General features: G+C 43.7%; 1 pseudogene; it reads left to right on the top strand.

Moving 5' to 3' along the window:
• Positions 1-567: 567 nt before the first annotated feature.
• LOC101977624 (small ribosomal subunit protein eS6 pseudogene) lies at positions 568-9,881 on the top strand (annotated as a pseudogene).
• Positions 9,882-15,048: the final 5,167 nt, after the last annotated feature.

Raw genomic sequence — 15,048 nt, 5'->3', positions numbered from 1 at the left:
TGACCGCGAAGATTCCAACACTACTGTCCGGGAGTGCATTCTTTGTGAGTGACAGGGATGGGGTGCCACGTTAACAGATGGTAGGACCCAAGGACACCTCAACTTCCTGGGACCCTCACCGCGGCTCCTAGCGTGCCCTGGTAACTGTGATCAGCCACCAGCCTTCCGCCCTGGGGACACTCGGTATTTGGGGGCAATTCTGCCTTGCAGGTGCTATCCTGCTTCTTGGGAAGTGTCAAGGGCGGACTCACTGAACCCAGAGGATTGGCCTCCGCGAAGAAACCAGCTGCTGAGGTGCTTTCAAAGCGGTTGAGGCCAGCTCTCAACCTGGAGGCTAAGGCAGGAGGATCAAAAGTTTGAGGCCAGCCTCAGCAATTTAGCAAGACACTGCCTCAAAATTAAAAGGGCTGGAGAGGTAGCTCCATCCCCACTACCCTCAAAACAAATAAACAAAGAACAACTCAGTGAGCTCAGGTTCCTGGACCTGCTACCGCAGCTCAGTCCTGACCCTCCAGCCTCCTCAGGCCAGGCAGGGGACATTTCGTGGTGAGCCCAGCCAGATCAGCCATGGGCTTCTCCAACGAGGGCTTCACATCTCTTTTCCAGCCTCCTGTTCCTGTAACCGCAGACAGGTTTCCAAACACTGAATCCGTGAACCACCAGGCCGGCCGCGGGAGGTGGGCCATGCTGAAAGCAGATGGAACAAAGGATTGGGTTCCTACCCCAGACCCCCAGACCGAAGGGCGAGATGTCACCCGAGGACCACCCAGGGAAAATCAAATGCAGACCAGCCCTGAGGCTGTGTTCACAGAGGGGACAGGGGGGTTCTGATGTCAGGAAAACAAACCTCACTCCCGACCACAATCACTGCTTCTCACACCCTGCCCCGGGGCGCAGGAACTGCCAAGCAGCCACCCAGGGTGGAGAGGGCTTCTGTTCCTTCTGTCCTTCTGTCTGTCTGTCCTGTGGCTGCAGAGGAAGCACCGCCCAAAAGAAGAGCCTCAGGGTTTCCGAGCCGTGGAGAGGGGATGGGAAAGGGGTCCCCCAGGGGTCAGCTCCCCTTCCCCAACTCCAGATCCCGGACCAGAGGCCACCCTGGCTCTCGCCTTGGACTTGGGGGCAGCCCACCCATCTCTGCCGCCCACCCTGCGCAGCAGCAGCACCCCAGGCTCCGACCCACCCTGGGTGACAGGTGGAAGGAACTGTCCAACTCCACCTTCAACCCTGATCTTTTTTCAGCTGTAGTTGTTTTGGTTTGGTTTGGTGTGTCTTAATGTATCGTGGAAACTTTCAAACGTACTCAAAATACCCCAGAGGCAGCTGCTACCCAGCTCTTCATCTCTCCCAATTTTCTTCTCCACAGCAAATTCCTGACATGGGGTTATTTTATCCCCCTCAGACTTCAGGAGGAATACAACGCCAAGGTTACACCTGTCAAAATTAACAGTGGTTCTTTGAGCTTCTCTCCATCACAGCCTATATCAGAGTCCCCCTATTCTATAAAATTGTCTTTTTTAGTTGGTTTGTGTGTCGGTGGCCAAAAAAGATTTCACTTGACTATTTATTCTGCCTTTTAAGGCAAACACATTTCCTAAAGCCTCCTACGTGTTTCGTTTGGTTGTTATTTCTCTTAAGACTATGGCCGCTGCCTTCTTACTTTATTATTTGGCCTATTACAGAAAGCAGGACGGTTAGAACAGGAGGATCCAAGTTCAAAGCCAGCCTGGACAACTTAGCATCAAAACAGCTAGGGATGCGGTTCAGGGGTAGAGTGCCCCTAGGTTCAGTCTGCCAGGACCAAAAATGAAGTAAAGAAAAAAGAAAGCAAGAAAGCTGTCCTACAGTCTTAAAATCAATCTACCTCTGTGATCTTTATTCTGATCTCTTACCCTTTGATAGGAGGTTGGACTTAACAAGAGGACAGTGTTTGTATGATTGTGGATACTCCTGACCCAGGCTAGGAATTCAGTATTATTTAACTTTTTTTTTGTTGTTGTTATCTGGGATTGAAGCCAGAGGTGCTTAACCATTGAGCTATATCCCTAGCCCCCCCCCCTTTTTTTTGAGACAGGGTCTCACTAAGTTGCTTAGGTCCTGGCTTAGGCTGAGGCTGGCTTTGAACGGGAGATCCTTCTGCCTCAGCCTCCTGAGCCTCTGGGATTACAGAAGCTATTTAACATTTTCCAAGTACCCTTTGCATTTTCTCACCTCTTTTTTTTCTATTTTTCCTCATTTTCCTTGCTTAAGAGCTGCTTAACATTTGATTATGGGCCTGTCCCTGTTTCTTATATTGACAATGAACTGTGTATTTCCCCAAACACAGAACTATCTATTCATTCACTCATAAACAGGTTTTTACTAAGTACCCACCAAGTTCCAGCACGTTCTAGTCTGATAGCATAGTCCTCAATCTTCACACTTCAAGTGCCCCCACTTTGACCAGAACAGGAATTTCACTCCACTACCCCATTATCACAGTTTTCAACCAAACCCACAACTCCAACTTCCTGGTTTTTTTTTTCTTTTTCCCAGTGCCGAGCTGCTCCGGGTATCCCAGCCTTCCCTTCCTTCTAAAACTGGACTACTCTACTCTTTACTAAGTACCCGCCAAGTTCTAGTCACTAGGGTGTAGTAATAAATGACTACTCTCTGGATCTCCACTCCCTGACTCTCTATTCCACTCCCTGTACAAATCCAAGTCTAGTCCCTCTGTCTTCTCTGCTCCTGTCTAGAGGCTACTTTGGAAAAAAGATAAAAGCACAGATTCTGTCACTGAAAATACACAGTTCCTCTTCTCAGCTGTGCCTCATTATCACCTTCCAGTCCTTCCACTTGTCTCTGGTCAGCTTTTTTGTGAGCTGTGGCTTATCAGCTCCTCCTTAGAAGTATCATGAACAGTAGCACTCAGATATTTTGTAGAAAGTCCCTCTGTTGGGATTTGCCAGCACAGTGGAGGTTCCTGGAAAACTAAAACAATAAGCTTGCATTTCCCCAGATAGAGAACTATCTATTCGGTCCCTCATAAAAATCTCATAAACAGATTTTTACTAAATACCCACCAAGTTCTAGTCACTAGGATGTAGTAGTATATGACAGGCGACATCCTTGTTCTCATGGAATTTACTTTCTAATTGGAGAAGATCCTTTAAGAAAAAACACACCAAAAAAATAGTTATATATCATGATGAATTCCAAGGAAATGAGAGCGAGCCCATGTGACAGGAAGGAGGGGAAGAATTATGTAGACCAGCTGGTAAAGCAAGTCTTCTTTGACATGTCATTTGAGCAGTGACTTAAATGATAAGAAATTGAAATGTCACCCTCATGCCCCATATGTCCAATTATGTCCAATTACTATGTGTCAATTAAAAATTTAAATTATGTTTTTTATTGATTAATTTATTTATTTTAATTATGTATATATAACAGCAGAATGCATTTTGACTCATTGTACACAATTGCAGCACAACTTTTCATTTCTCTGGTTGTATATGATGTAGTGACGCACCATATGTGCTGTCATACGTGTACCTATGGTAATGATGTCCATCTCGTTCCACCATCTTTCCTGCTCCCATATCCCCTTCCCTCCCCCTCCCCTTGCCCAATCAAAGTTCCTCCATTTTTCCCATGCCCCCCCACATTATGGAACAACATCCTCTTATCAGAAAACATTTGGCCTTTCATTTTTCAGGATTAGCTTACTTCGCTTGGCATGATATTCTCCAACTCTATTCATTTACCTGCAAATGCCATAATTTTATTCTCTTTTAATGCTGAGTAATATTCCACTGTGTATATACCACAGTTTCTTTATCCATTCATCTATTGAAGGGCATCTAGGTTTCTTCCATAGTTTACCTACTGTGAATTGGGCTGCTATGAACATTGATGTGGCTGAGTTATTATAGTATGCTGATTTTAAGTCTTTTGAGTATAGAACAAGGAGTGGGATAGCTGGGTCAAATAGTGGTTCCTTTCCAAGTTTTCTAAGGAACTCCATACTGCTTTCCAGATTGGTTGCACAAATTTGAAGTCCCACCAGCAATGTATGAGTGTACCTTTTCCACCATCCTTGCCAACATTTATTGTTGTCTGTATTCTTGATAACTGCCATTCTGACTGGAGTGAGATGAAATCTTAGAGTAGTTTTGATTTGCATTTCTCTAATTACTAGAGATGTTTAACATTTTCCCATATATTTGTTGATCGAACATATACATTCTTCTGAGAAGTGTCTGTTCAGCTCCTTAGCCCATTTACTGATTGGGTTGTTTGGTTTTTTTTGGTGTTAATGTTTTTGAGTTCTTTATATATCCTGGAGATTAGTGCTCTATCTGACAAGCATGTGGCAAAAATTTGCTTCCAAAATGTAGGCTCTCTGTTTACCTCACTGATTGTTTCTTTTGCTGAAAAGAAGCTTTTTAGTTTGAGTACATCCCATTTATTAATTCTTTATTTTATTTCTTGCACTGTAGGAGTCTTGTTAAGGAACTTGGGGCCTACTTTTTCCTCATATATCAATCTGGATTGATTCCAATGTCCTTGATATACTTTGAGTTGAGTTTTGTGCATGGTAAGAGATAAGGATTTATTTTCATTTTGCTGCATATGGATTTCCAGTTCTCCCAGCCCCATTTGTTGAAGAGGTTATCTGTTCTCCAATGTATGTTTTTGATGCCTTTGTCTAATATGAGATAACTGTATTTATGTGGGTTTGTCTCGTGTCTTCTATTCTGTACCTTTGGTCTACAGCCAATACCATGCTGTTTCTGTGACTATAGCTTTGCAGTATAGTTTAAGATCTGGTATTATGATGCCTCCTGCTTCACTCTTATTGCTAAGGATTGCTTTGGCTCTTCTGGGTCTCTTATTTTTCCAAATGAATTTCATGATTGCTTTTTCTATTTCTATAAGGAATGACAATGGGATTTTAATTGGAATTGCATTGAATCTATACAGCATTTTGGGTAGAATGGCCATTTTGACAATATTAATTTTGCCTCTCCAAGAGCATGGGAGATCTTTAAATTTATGTTTTTCAGAAGTCTGGTTTGGGGGTGTAGCTCATTGTTTGAGTGCAGACTTAGTAGGCTCAAGGTTAAGCCTTCAATTCCCACACCAAAACAAAAGATTTTTTTTCAAAACAAAAAGCTTTCTTTCTTTTCTTTCTTTCTTTCTTTCTTTCTTTCTTTTTTTCTTTCTTTCTTTCTTTCTTTCTTTCTTTCTTTCTTTCTTTCTTTCTTTCTTCCTTTCTTTTTTTTCATGACAAGAAGGAGCTGGGCATGGTGGTGCACATCCATAATACCACAATTCATGAGGCCGAGGTAGAAGGACTGCAAATTTGAGTTCAGGTTTGGCAACTTAGCAAGACTCTGTCTCAAAATAAAAAATAAACAAGTAAGGATTGGGGATGTGGCTCAATGGTAAAGCATCCTGGATTCAATCCCCAGTCCCAAAAGGAAAAAAAAAGTCAGAAAAAATCAATTGGGGAAGATCTAGGGAAATAGCTAGCTAGAAGGGACCCAGACCCCAGCTGTACTGTCTTGGGAACAAAATGCAAATGGAGAGACTGATGTCACACACATAGGCAGGAACTACATCAGGTCATGCCTGATTGGCTTTATCTATACTGTGTCTTTTTTTCTAATTGCAATAAGAAGTCACTGGAGGTTTTTGTTGATTTTGGTGATGAGAATGGAACCTAGGGCCTTGAACTCCCTGGGCAAGTGGTCTACCAGTAGACTACAACCCCAGCCCACCACCAGAGGGTTTTTAACCAGGAATCAGATTAGTCGAAATTTGGGTTGAGTTCCTGGGGGGATGTGGTAACATTTACAGTCAGCCATCAGTATTCCTGGTTCTACATCCATAGATTAACCAACCATAGATCAAAAACATTCAGAAAAAAAATTTACTGTATTGAACACGTGTACTTTTCTTTTTATTATTCTCTGTACAATACAGTAGAAGGTCAAATGAAAGGGTAAAGTTTCTAAACTGGAAGGCTTGAATTAAAATGTAAAAGATTAGGTATTATTGAGTTCCTCTGTTACACCCAGATTCCTGAGATAGTTAAGACAACGCCCTATTGGCCATTCAGCCTAGGGCCCTGTGCAGTTTGTCACAGGGCCTGAACCAATCAGTTTGAATGTGTATCCCGCTTAGAAGTGACCAATCACCCCCGCCCAACCTGTTCCCGCCAATGAATGTGCCAATCACGTCTCAGAGTTGTTGTTCAATTTCCCCGCGCCTCATGATGATTTGTTCTGATGTATGCAAAGCCCACCGCCCTCTCCAGAAAGTGTACTTAAGCTCTGCTTGACCTCTGCTCTGGGCTCCGGGCTGCTCTCCCTTCTTGAGTGAGCACAGAGCCCCAGCGCGCTGGAATGGATCCCCAATAAATCCCTTTGCCAATTGCATGGAGCCAGTCTCTTGTGTGGTCTCCTTCTCCAACGCTCCACTGGACCCTTACAAAGTATGGTGGTGCACACCCATAATCCCAGTGACTCGGGAGGCTGAGGCAAGACTGATCACAGGAAAAACACGTTTATGAGGTGAAATTTGGGCATGAATAAAAAGTTGTGTTTTTCGGCCTCTTCAATTTGAAATGCCTATCAGCCAACCTCGGAGAGGTCCAGGAGGGTGTTGGATTTCTGAGTTTGGCACTGGAGGGAAAGGTGGGGACTGGGATTATATATCTAGAAGTCATCAGCCTTGGAATGGCTTTTACACACAGTGACAGGACAAGTCACCAGGGTGAAAATACAGAGGAGAAAGGAGACTTTCATCTGTAGGACACAGGAAGTGGACCAGGAAAGGAAACAGGAAGGAGCAGTCAGGGAAGTGGGAGAGGACAATGCCCAAGGAGAAAGAATCCTGCTTCAGAGTGAACCAACGGTCCCCCACAGCTGCCTCGGAGAGGACAGGCAAGCAGAGGGGACGAGCCCTGGCTTGGGCAAGTGGGGATCAGTGGTAACCTTGACCAAGGCGATTTCAGTTCTGTGGTGCCTGGTAGAGAGCTGAGGTCGAGGCTGAGCAGGTCCAGGACAACTAGACTTTTTATGTTTCTTTTGCAGCGCTGGGGATAAGCCAGGCGCACTCTACCGCTGAGCTACACCCCAGACCTTTTTATTTTGTCTTTTGAGACAGGGTCTCACTAAGTTGCTCAGGATGGACTCAAACTTGTAATCCTCCTGCCTCAGCCTTCCCAGTGGCTAGGCTTGCACCACCATGCCTGTCTCAGGATAGGTCATCCCGAGGAATTCTTTCTGAGCAAGAGGAAGGAGTTGCAGTTGCTGGAGGTGAAGGTGGGATCAGGGGTGGTTTTACACTCTAACTGTGGGAAACTAATGGTCTACTGACCCCAAGATGTAGTGGAGAGCAAGAAATTGATGACATTAGAGACAGGAAGGAAATTGCTAGAATGAAGTCCTGTAACCACTTTGCAACCTATTCTGCACTATTTAAGAACAGCTTTCTCTAACCGGGCACAGTGGCACTTGCTTGTAATTCCAGCTACTTGGAAGGCTGAGGCAGGAAGATTGCAAATTTGAGGTGAGCCTAGGCAGTTCAAAAATTGGGGGGTCAGGGGGGCAGTGCGAGTAATTGAGCTAACATTGAGCTACACCCTTGGCCCCATTAGCCTAGGCAGTTTAGCAAGAACCTGCCTCAAGATAAAATAAAAATGTCTGGGGACCATTTCAGTGGTAGAGCACCCCCTGAATTCAATTCAATTCACAGTACTGCAATAGAAAGGGCAAAAAAAGAATCATCTCCCTCTAAAATACAAACAATATCATGATCAATTGGATATTTTGGACAAGCTAAAACTTAACACTTTAAAAGAAGTCATCATGATAATAGATTGGGTTAGGAGAATTATTTTTAGAAAGCAGGCAAAACAATAGAATTGCAATAGTGTTTTAATAGCTGAAATTTCCTGTCAACTGTTTTAGTCACAGGACAGACTCTTTAATATACAAAATTATCTTATGATCCCCAAATAGCTGACCTTGGCATTGTTCCCTTGAACTTTCCCTTAAAATGGAATTTTACTTTCCTTTAAAAATATTAATCTGCATGAGTCTACAGAACTTGCTTCTATTGGCAAAGCTCACCTCTGGAATAAAAGACAATTAGTGGCCCAAGGGGGGAAAAACTAAGCTCCTTTTTAATATATTTTGGTTTCCTTCTGGATTGAAACAAGCCAGTAAGACCCTCAGAATAAACCCAGTGTGGAGTTAGGGAGGGGAGAGGTTTGGGACTTGAATTTCAGAATCACAGGACATCCAGGATCATAGCTTTCCAACTGTCAGGCATAGGCCAGTGTGACTCACGCATATGTACACATCATCAGTTTAGGGTGGTATTATTATGATGATGCCTTTTCTTTTTCTCTAGTTTTACAAGTTTTGAATGGATGTCAAATTGATCTTACCTCCCTAACACATTTTCATATGTTCTTAGTATTAACACATGAAATATTTTTGCCTTGGATTATTATGGCCAATTAGTGACTCTCATTTGACTCTAACTAAAACTTTCTTCACTTCAGACTTTATTTTTGTAAGTTTCTTAACTTTTTTACAGGAATACTTCATCAAATCTGTTGTTTTTTGTTTTTGTTTGTTTGTTTTCATACCATAAAGCCATATCCCCAGCCCTTTTACATATTTTAGAGGCAGGGTCTCACTGAGTTGCTTAGGGTCTCACTAAGTTGCTGAGGCTGGATCTGAACGTTTGATCCTTCTGCCTCAGCCTCCAGAGCCGCTGGGATTACAGGTGTGTGCCACAATGCCCAGCTTGAAAGTGTATTTTTTCAAATGAGTTTTAAAACATTTTTGAGTTTTAGAAATTTTAGCCTTTAGAATCACAGTCAGGCTTTGTGTCCCTGCTTTGTGTCACCTGGCCCGGGTGAGATGCTTTCTCCTTGTTGCGCTCTCATAGCAGGACTGCAGTTCTGTTGAGGGTGGTACTAATACCTAAGATTGCTCCAAAGGGTCACCTTGTATTTCACCTACTTGTCAACTGCAGTATAAATGGAGATGAGATGTTTGGAGTAAATACATTACACACGCACACACACACAAACATGAATACATATATACATGCAAAATCATAATTGAAGATACAGCTATTTTTCGTGGCACCTTGTGGGTGATCAGTTGTTCCAAGACAAAGCTGAGTATCTCCTTCCCAGCCACTAGCTACCAGAAACTTATCAAAGTGGAGAAAAGGGTGTGGCCACAGAAGTGGCTGCTGGTGCTCTGGGTGAAGAATGGAAGGGTTCTGTGGTCTGAATCAGTGGGGGGAACAATAAACAAGGTTTCCCCATGGAGCAGGGTGTCTTGACCCATGGCCGTGTTCGCCTGCTACTGAGTTAGGGGCACTCCTGTTACAGACCCAGGCGAACTGGAGAGAGCAAGTGCAAATCTGTACAAGGTTGCATTGTGGGTGCCAATCTGAGCTTCTCAACTTGGTTATTGTAAAAAAGAAAAAAAGGAGAGAAGGATATTCCTGAATTTGGGGATACTCCTGTACCTTGTAGACTGGGACCCCAAAGCGCTAGTAGAATCTGCAAACTTTTCAATCTTTCTAAGGAAGATGATGTCCACCAATACGTGGTCAGAAAACCCTTAAACGAGGAAGGTAAAAAACCCAGGATCAAAGCACAAAGATTCAGTGCCCTGTTAGTCCACACTGCAACACAAGAGCTGGAGAAACAGCGTACTAAGAAAAATGAGGAAGAGGCTGCAGAATACGCCAAACTTTTAGCCAAGAAAATGAAAGACGCCAAAGAAAGACACCAGGAACAGATTGCCCAGAGACGCAGGCTGTCCTCTCTGAGAGCGTCTACTCCTGAATCCAGTCAAAAATAAGAACTTTTAAGAGTAACAAATAAATAAGATCAGACCTTCAAAAATATACAAACTAAATTATTAATTTTTCATAATGGTCTCCTCTGGTTATAGAGATTATGAATGATTTTTGATATTTTCTTTGTGTGTTTGTACATGCACACACAATTTTGGCACTGGGGATTGAACCCAACTGTGCTTTACTACTGAATATATCCCCAGTCCTTTCTTACTTTTATATTTTGAGAGATTATTCCAAGTTGCTGAGGCTGGCCCCAAACTTGGATTCCTCCTGCCTCATCCTCATGAGTTGCTGGAATTAGGCAGGCACCAGCAACTCATGAGGTAGCAGATCTTGACATAAAATAATGTGAGGTTCAGCCAGGCATGGTAGTGCCTACCTGTCAATCCCAGCTTTTGGAGAGATTGAGGCAAGAGGATCCCAAATTGAAGACCAACAGAGCAAAATTAAAAAAAAAAAAAATTAAAGGCTAAAGATGGACTGGGGTTGTGGCTCAGTGGTAGAGCGTTTGCCTACCATGTGTGAGCTCCTGGGTTCGATCCTCAACACCACATAAAAATAAGTAAATAAAATAAAGGTATTGGGTCCAACTATAAAAATAAAATAAAATGGCTGAAGATGTAGCTCAGTGATACAGGGTCCCTGGGTTCAATCTGCAAAATTTAAAAATGTTTAAAAAGAAAGAAAGGAAAAATAAAAAAACAGAAAGGCCCTTCCATCTTTATTTATCCCATTAGTGTTAATATTTATATTATATGAAAATATATTATTGCATTTATTACAGGCAAATATTATTATTCTGGAAATCCCACTGGGATTTTTAATGCTTCGTGTTACCTTTCTAAAATCCAACATTCTCTGAATTCTGAAACACAAAAGACCCCCAGGGTTTCCATAAGGAATTACCAGCACACCAAAAAAACAGAAATATGCCTGCTTCAGCCCAGAAGCCCTCAACCAAAATTGAGAATGGCAAGAAATACACACAAGAAAAACTTTCAATCTTTCAAACCAGGCTTTAAACAAATACAGAGAGAAGATGCAGGGCTTTGGAATTGACAGCCAGGCTCTCGTCAGATGGGACAGGATAAGGGCAGTTCCAAAATATTTATTAATCTGTGTCAGATTAATTCTTTTAAAAAGGTGGTAGGGAGGGACAGATATGGCTCACTTTCCTCTAGCGCCTTTCTCTTAAGAAAGACCCCTTTGTCAAACTGATCCCTGGCTGAGATCAGAAGATGAAAGGGATCTAAAGGAACCCGGTTGCTCTGGTCACAGTGGTGAATTTCTGCATATGAGAGAGAGAGAGAGAGACAGTATTCACAGGTGGATTCAAGAGAGCAGGCAGAGGAAATGGCTCTGGACATGCCTGCCTGCACTAACCCAGGTGAGGCTTAAGGTGTGTGAAGGGAAGGGTATGTTGGTCGGAGAACTGGAGGAGAGTATTTTAGTAGGGAGTGTAGAATTCATCTGTTTAAGATTTGCCCCTGGCTGAGGCTAAGCTGGAATGTTCTTATAAGTAGTTCTTTTCTTCTCTTAAACAGGAGAAATTTCTGGCTCTCTTCTGGATTGAGACAAACTTGTGAGGACAGGCTCATACCTAATGGATATAACCCTGACCTAAAATACAGAAGAGATGAGCTTCACAAGGCGGGAGAATCATTTAAAATCCCTATCTGTTGGGCTGCTCTGATTGTAAGCATCAGAAGCCTGACTTAATATGAATAAAGCAAAAAAAATAATAATAATTTTTTGGTACTTAAGGAAACTTTAGGAAGCAATTCAAAATCAACCAAGGATTGGGCTGGGGTTGTGGCTCCAGCAGTAGAGCACTCACCTAGCACATGCAAGGCCCTGATGTTTGAGTCTCAGCACCACATAAAAGTAAATAAATAAAATAAAGACATTGTGTCCAACTGTAACTAAAAAATATATATTTTTAAAAATCAACCAAGGGTTGATTCTGTTACAATTCTGGTATCTGAACCAAAATCTCTTATATCCAAGACGCAATAACTTTCTGAATAACTTGCTGAAAGTCTCCCAGGGAATAATTTGTGATGTTCCAGAAGAGGGTGGTGCAAAGGCACAGGGACTGTTCCTGGAATGTTTCTGAATAATTAAGTTACAGTTGCTATTTGCAAGTCACTGCAGCAGAGAGCCTTCAATATCTGCTGCTCACTCAAGTCACCTTTGCAAAACAGAGTAGTTCTTGTATTACATTGTAATAATGTTTGGAATCATCCTTTGTTTCACTCTTGGAGGACAAAGATTGTGTAAATGCACAAGGCAGGGTAAGCCCAGACAGGCTTCTCCAGGCCTGGAGGACCTCTGATCTGCTGACACAAAGCTGGGGATCTCCAGCTCTAGACAAGCCCTCAATTCACTGTTATAACTGAAGACGAAAGAAAGAAATAAATGAAGTCAAGCCTCTGCAACTTGGTCACTTAGCAAGACCTTGTCTCCAAAAATAAAAGAGGGGACTGGGGTCATGGCTCAGTGGTAGATTGCTCGCCTAGCATGCATGAGGCACTGGGTTCGATTCTCAGCACCACATAAATGTAAAATAAAGATATTGTGTCCACCTAAAACTAAAAATCAAAAAATATTTATAAATAAATAAATAAATAGAAAGGGCTGGGGATACAGTTCTAGGACAGAGTGCCCTCCGTTGAATCCCCAATCCCCACTGCTACCAAGAGAGAGAGAGAGAGAGAGAGAGAGAGAGAGAGAGAGAGAGGGAAAATGAAATCCATAATATGTGGGTATTTGACACAAAGCAAGCATCTTCGGATGTTCTAACCCTGAAAGGGCAATTCATTACCCCTGTTTAAACACATAAAGAAAATAAGGCTCAGAGCCCTGTGGTTCACTTTCCATGACCATCAACCTCAGAATGTAAAGCCAGGATTTAGAAATGATCTCAGAGCAAGGCAGCAGGTAGGCCGCAGGCTGCCCGGTGTCTTCAGGGGATCTCGAAGCTGCACAACACCCCACTTTGGGGGGTCCTACTCCTCTTCTCCTCCTCATCAGCCCCACCCTCACGACCTCATCTAACCCTATTTACCTCCATGTCCCACTTCCAGGTGGCACCAACACATGAATTTGAGGATGAAGTTTCTGCACGTGAACTTCTGGTGACAAACCACACCACCTGGGATAAAAGCAGAAATGGCAAGAACGACTTCTAACAGGGATTCTTAAAGGAAAAAAAAAAATCCTCTTTCCTGCCTTGGGGAGCTTCCATGTGAGGTGGTGGGTTGGCAGTGAAAGTCACTCATGGAGAGCCACAAGATGAAGAGGCCCAGAGATGGACTGGGTGTCTCCAGGTGGCACAGCTGCTGCCATTCTTTCATGGAAAAGTAGACGTCCATCTAATTTAAGCCACTGTTAATTGGTGATTTTGTTTGTTTGTCCCCATTCCCACTGGGGACTGAACTCAGGAGGGCCCTACGCCCCGTGCTACATCTCCAGCCCTTTATTTAATTTTATGTGTCACCAGGGTCTCTCCAAATTGCTGAGATTACAACCACGCCCAGCTCTTGGGGTTTTTAATCACTGCAGGCAGACTGAATCCTAACTATTAAAAGGGCACAGCCCCTTTCCTCCCAGTCTTAAGGTACAAGCTTACCTTCAGCTAGTGATTTCATCTTCCCTCGGGGTAGCTGGGAGAAGCAATGAGACAAACCAGTGACACACCAGGAGAGCAGTGGGGCTTTTTGTTGGCCTGTCGTGTGTGTGACACGGTGTGGCTGGGGGAGAGAAGAGGCTGGCAGACAGGACTCATCAACTCATCGTCCCCGTAGTGCTTCAGGAGCAGCACGTGCAGTCACATCCAGAACTGCACAGCACAGACTTGAAGTTTCTTGAGATTCAGAGGTGAGAAAGTCCACGTGCTGGAGTTGACGATTAAAGGTTTGGTGATGGAGACAAGGTGTGAGCCGGGACTTAGGAAGTGGTTTCATATGTAAGTACAACTGTTAGCTACAAGAGGCGGTTAAGTTAAACTCAATCTAACCCTATTTTTGTAAAAAAAAAAAAAGAAGTGGGTGGGGAGGGTGTTGGTGATTGGATTATGTGATTGAACAGGCAAGAGGTAAACTCAGGGAGAACTGGACAGAGACCAAATCCAAATGATGCCTTCAAGACATGGTCCTGGCTCTGGTTTCCTGAGTTCACTGCATATTCTCAAGGCTGAGGTAGAGTCAGAGCTGTGGATGTGCATCCTATCAGCCTGGTCACCAAGTGGAGAAAATCTCCTCCCTTAGGGCTGCTGGAGTCCTCAACCTAATGACCCCTTGCGGCTCCACTGTGCAGACCTGGGTCATGCACATCCTGTGGAGGGGGCAGAAAGAGAGCCTGGGTGTAGTTCAGTCCCACCCACACTGCATGGACCGAGGGTCTAATGAGGGTGTTTAAAGGAGAGCTATGGTGTCATTGGCTGAGAAGGGAAATAGATACTGGGTCGATATTGTTCAAGGAAGAGAGCAAGATGCGAGGTCTGGAGAGCGCAGGATGGGACGGGCTGAATGGCAGAGAGAATTCCCGTAGGCAGGAAACGTCTGGCCAGGGAGGGGGCTCCCTTCGTCCTCACCGCCTTAGTTGGTTTGAGCTGCCTTAACAAAATACGTTGATTTCTCACGCTGTGAAGTCTGGAAGTTCAAGATCAGGGCGTCACACAGGACAGGTTGCCTCTGAGCCCGCTCTCCTTGGCTTGCCGGGGACACCCTCCTGCTGTCTCATCCTGTGGCTGTATTTCTGGGCACAGGCCCCTGGTGTCTCTTCCTCTTCACGGAGGACACCAGTCATTTGGACTGAGGTCCTCCCATATGACCTCATTTAGCCACAATCACCTCCTCAAGGGCCTCATTCCAAACACAGTTACATTCTGAGGTCCCCAGGGCTCAGATTTCAATGTATGAATTTGAGGAAGGAATCGAAGTTAGTCCCTGATACTCACTGTGTCTCAAGGGCAGTAATAAAATAGCAGATTTTTATTTGGATTTCTCACCTATTTAAAAAAAAAAACAACGCAAAGATTACAGCAGGATGGTGTGATGGGATGGGAAGGCAGTTATCAGCAAATCTTCCTCATGACCCTTAGTCAGTAAAAGCTGCTGTCTTGAAAGATAAACCGGTCCTCTACAGACACTAACCTTCCAGAGC

The sequence above is a fragment of the Ictidomys tridecemlineatus genome, chromosome 8 (assembly GCF_052094955.1).
Source record: "Ictidomys tridecemlineatus isolate mIctTri1 chromosome 8, mIctTri1.hap1, whole genome shotgun sequence".
NCBI lineage: Eukaryota > Metazoa > Chordata > Mammalia > Rodentia > Sciuridae > Ictidomys > Ictidomys tridecemlineatus.
This window is presented reverse-complemented; position numbering and strand designations above follow the sequence as displayed.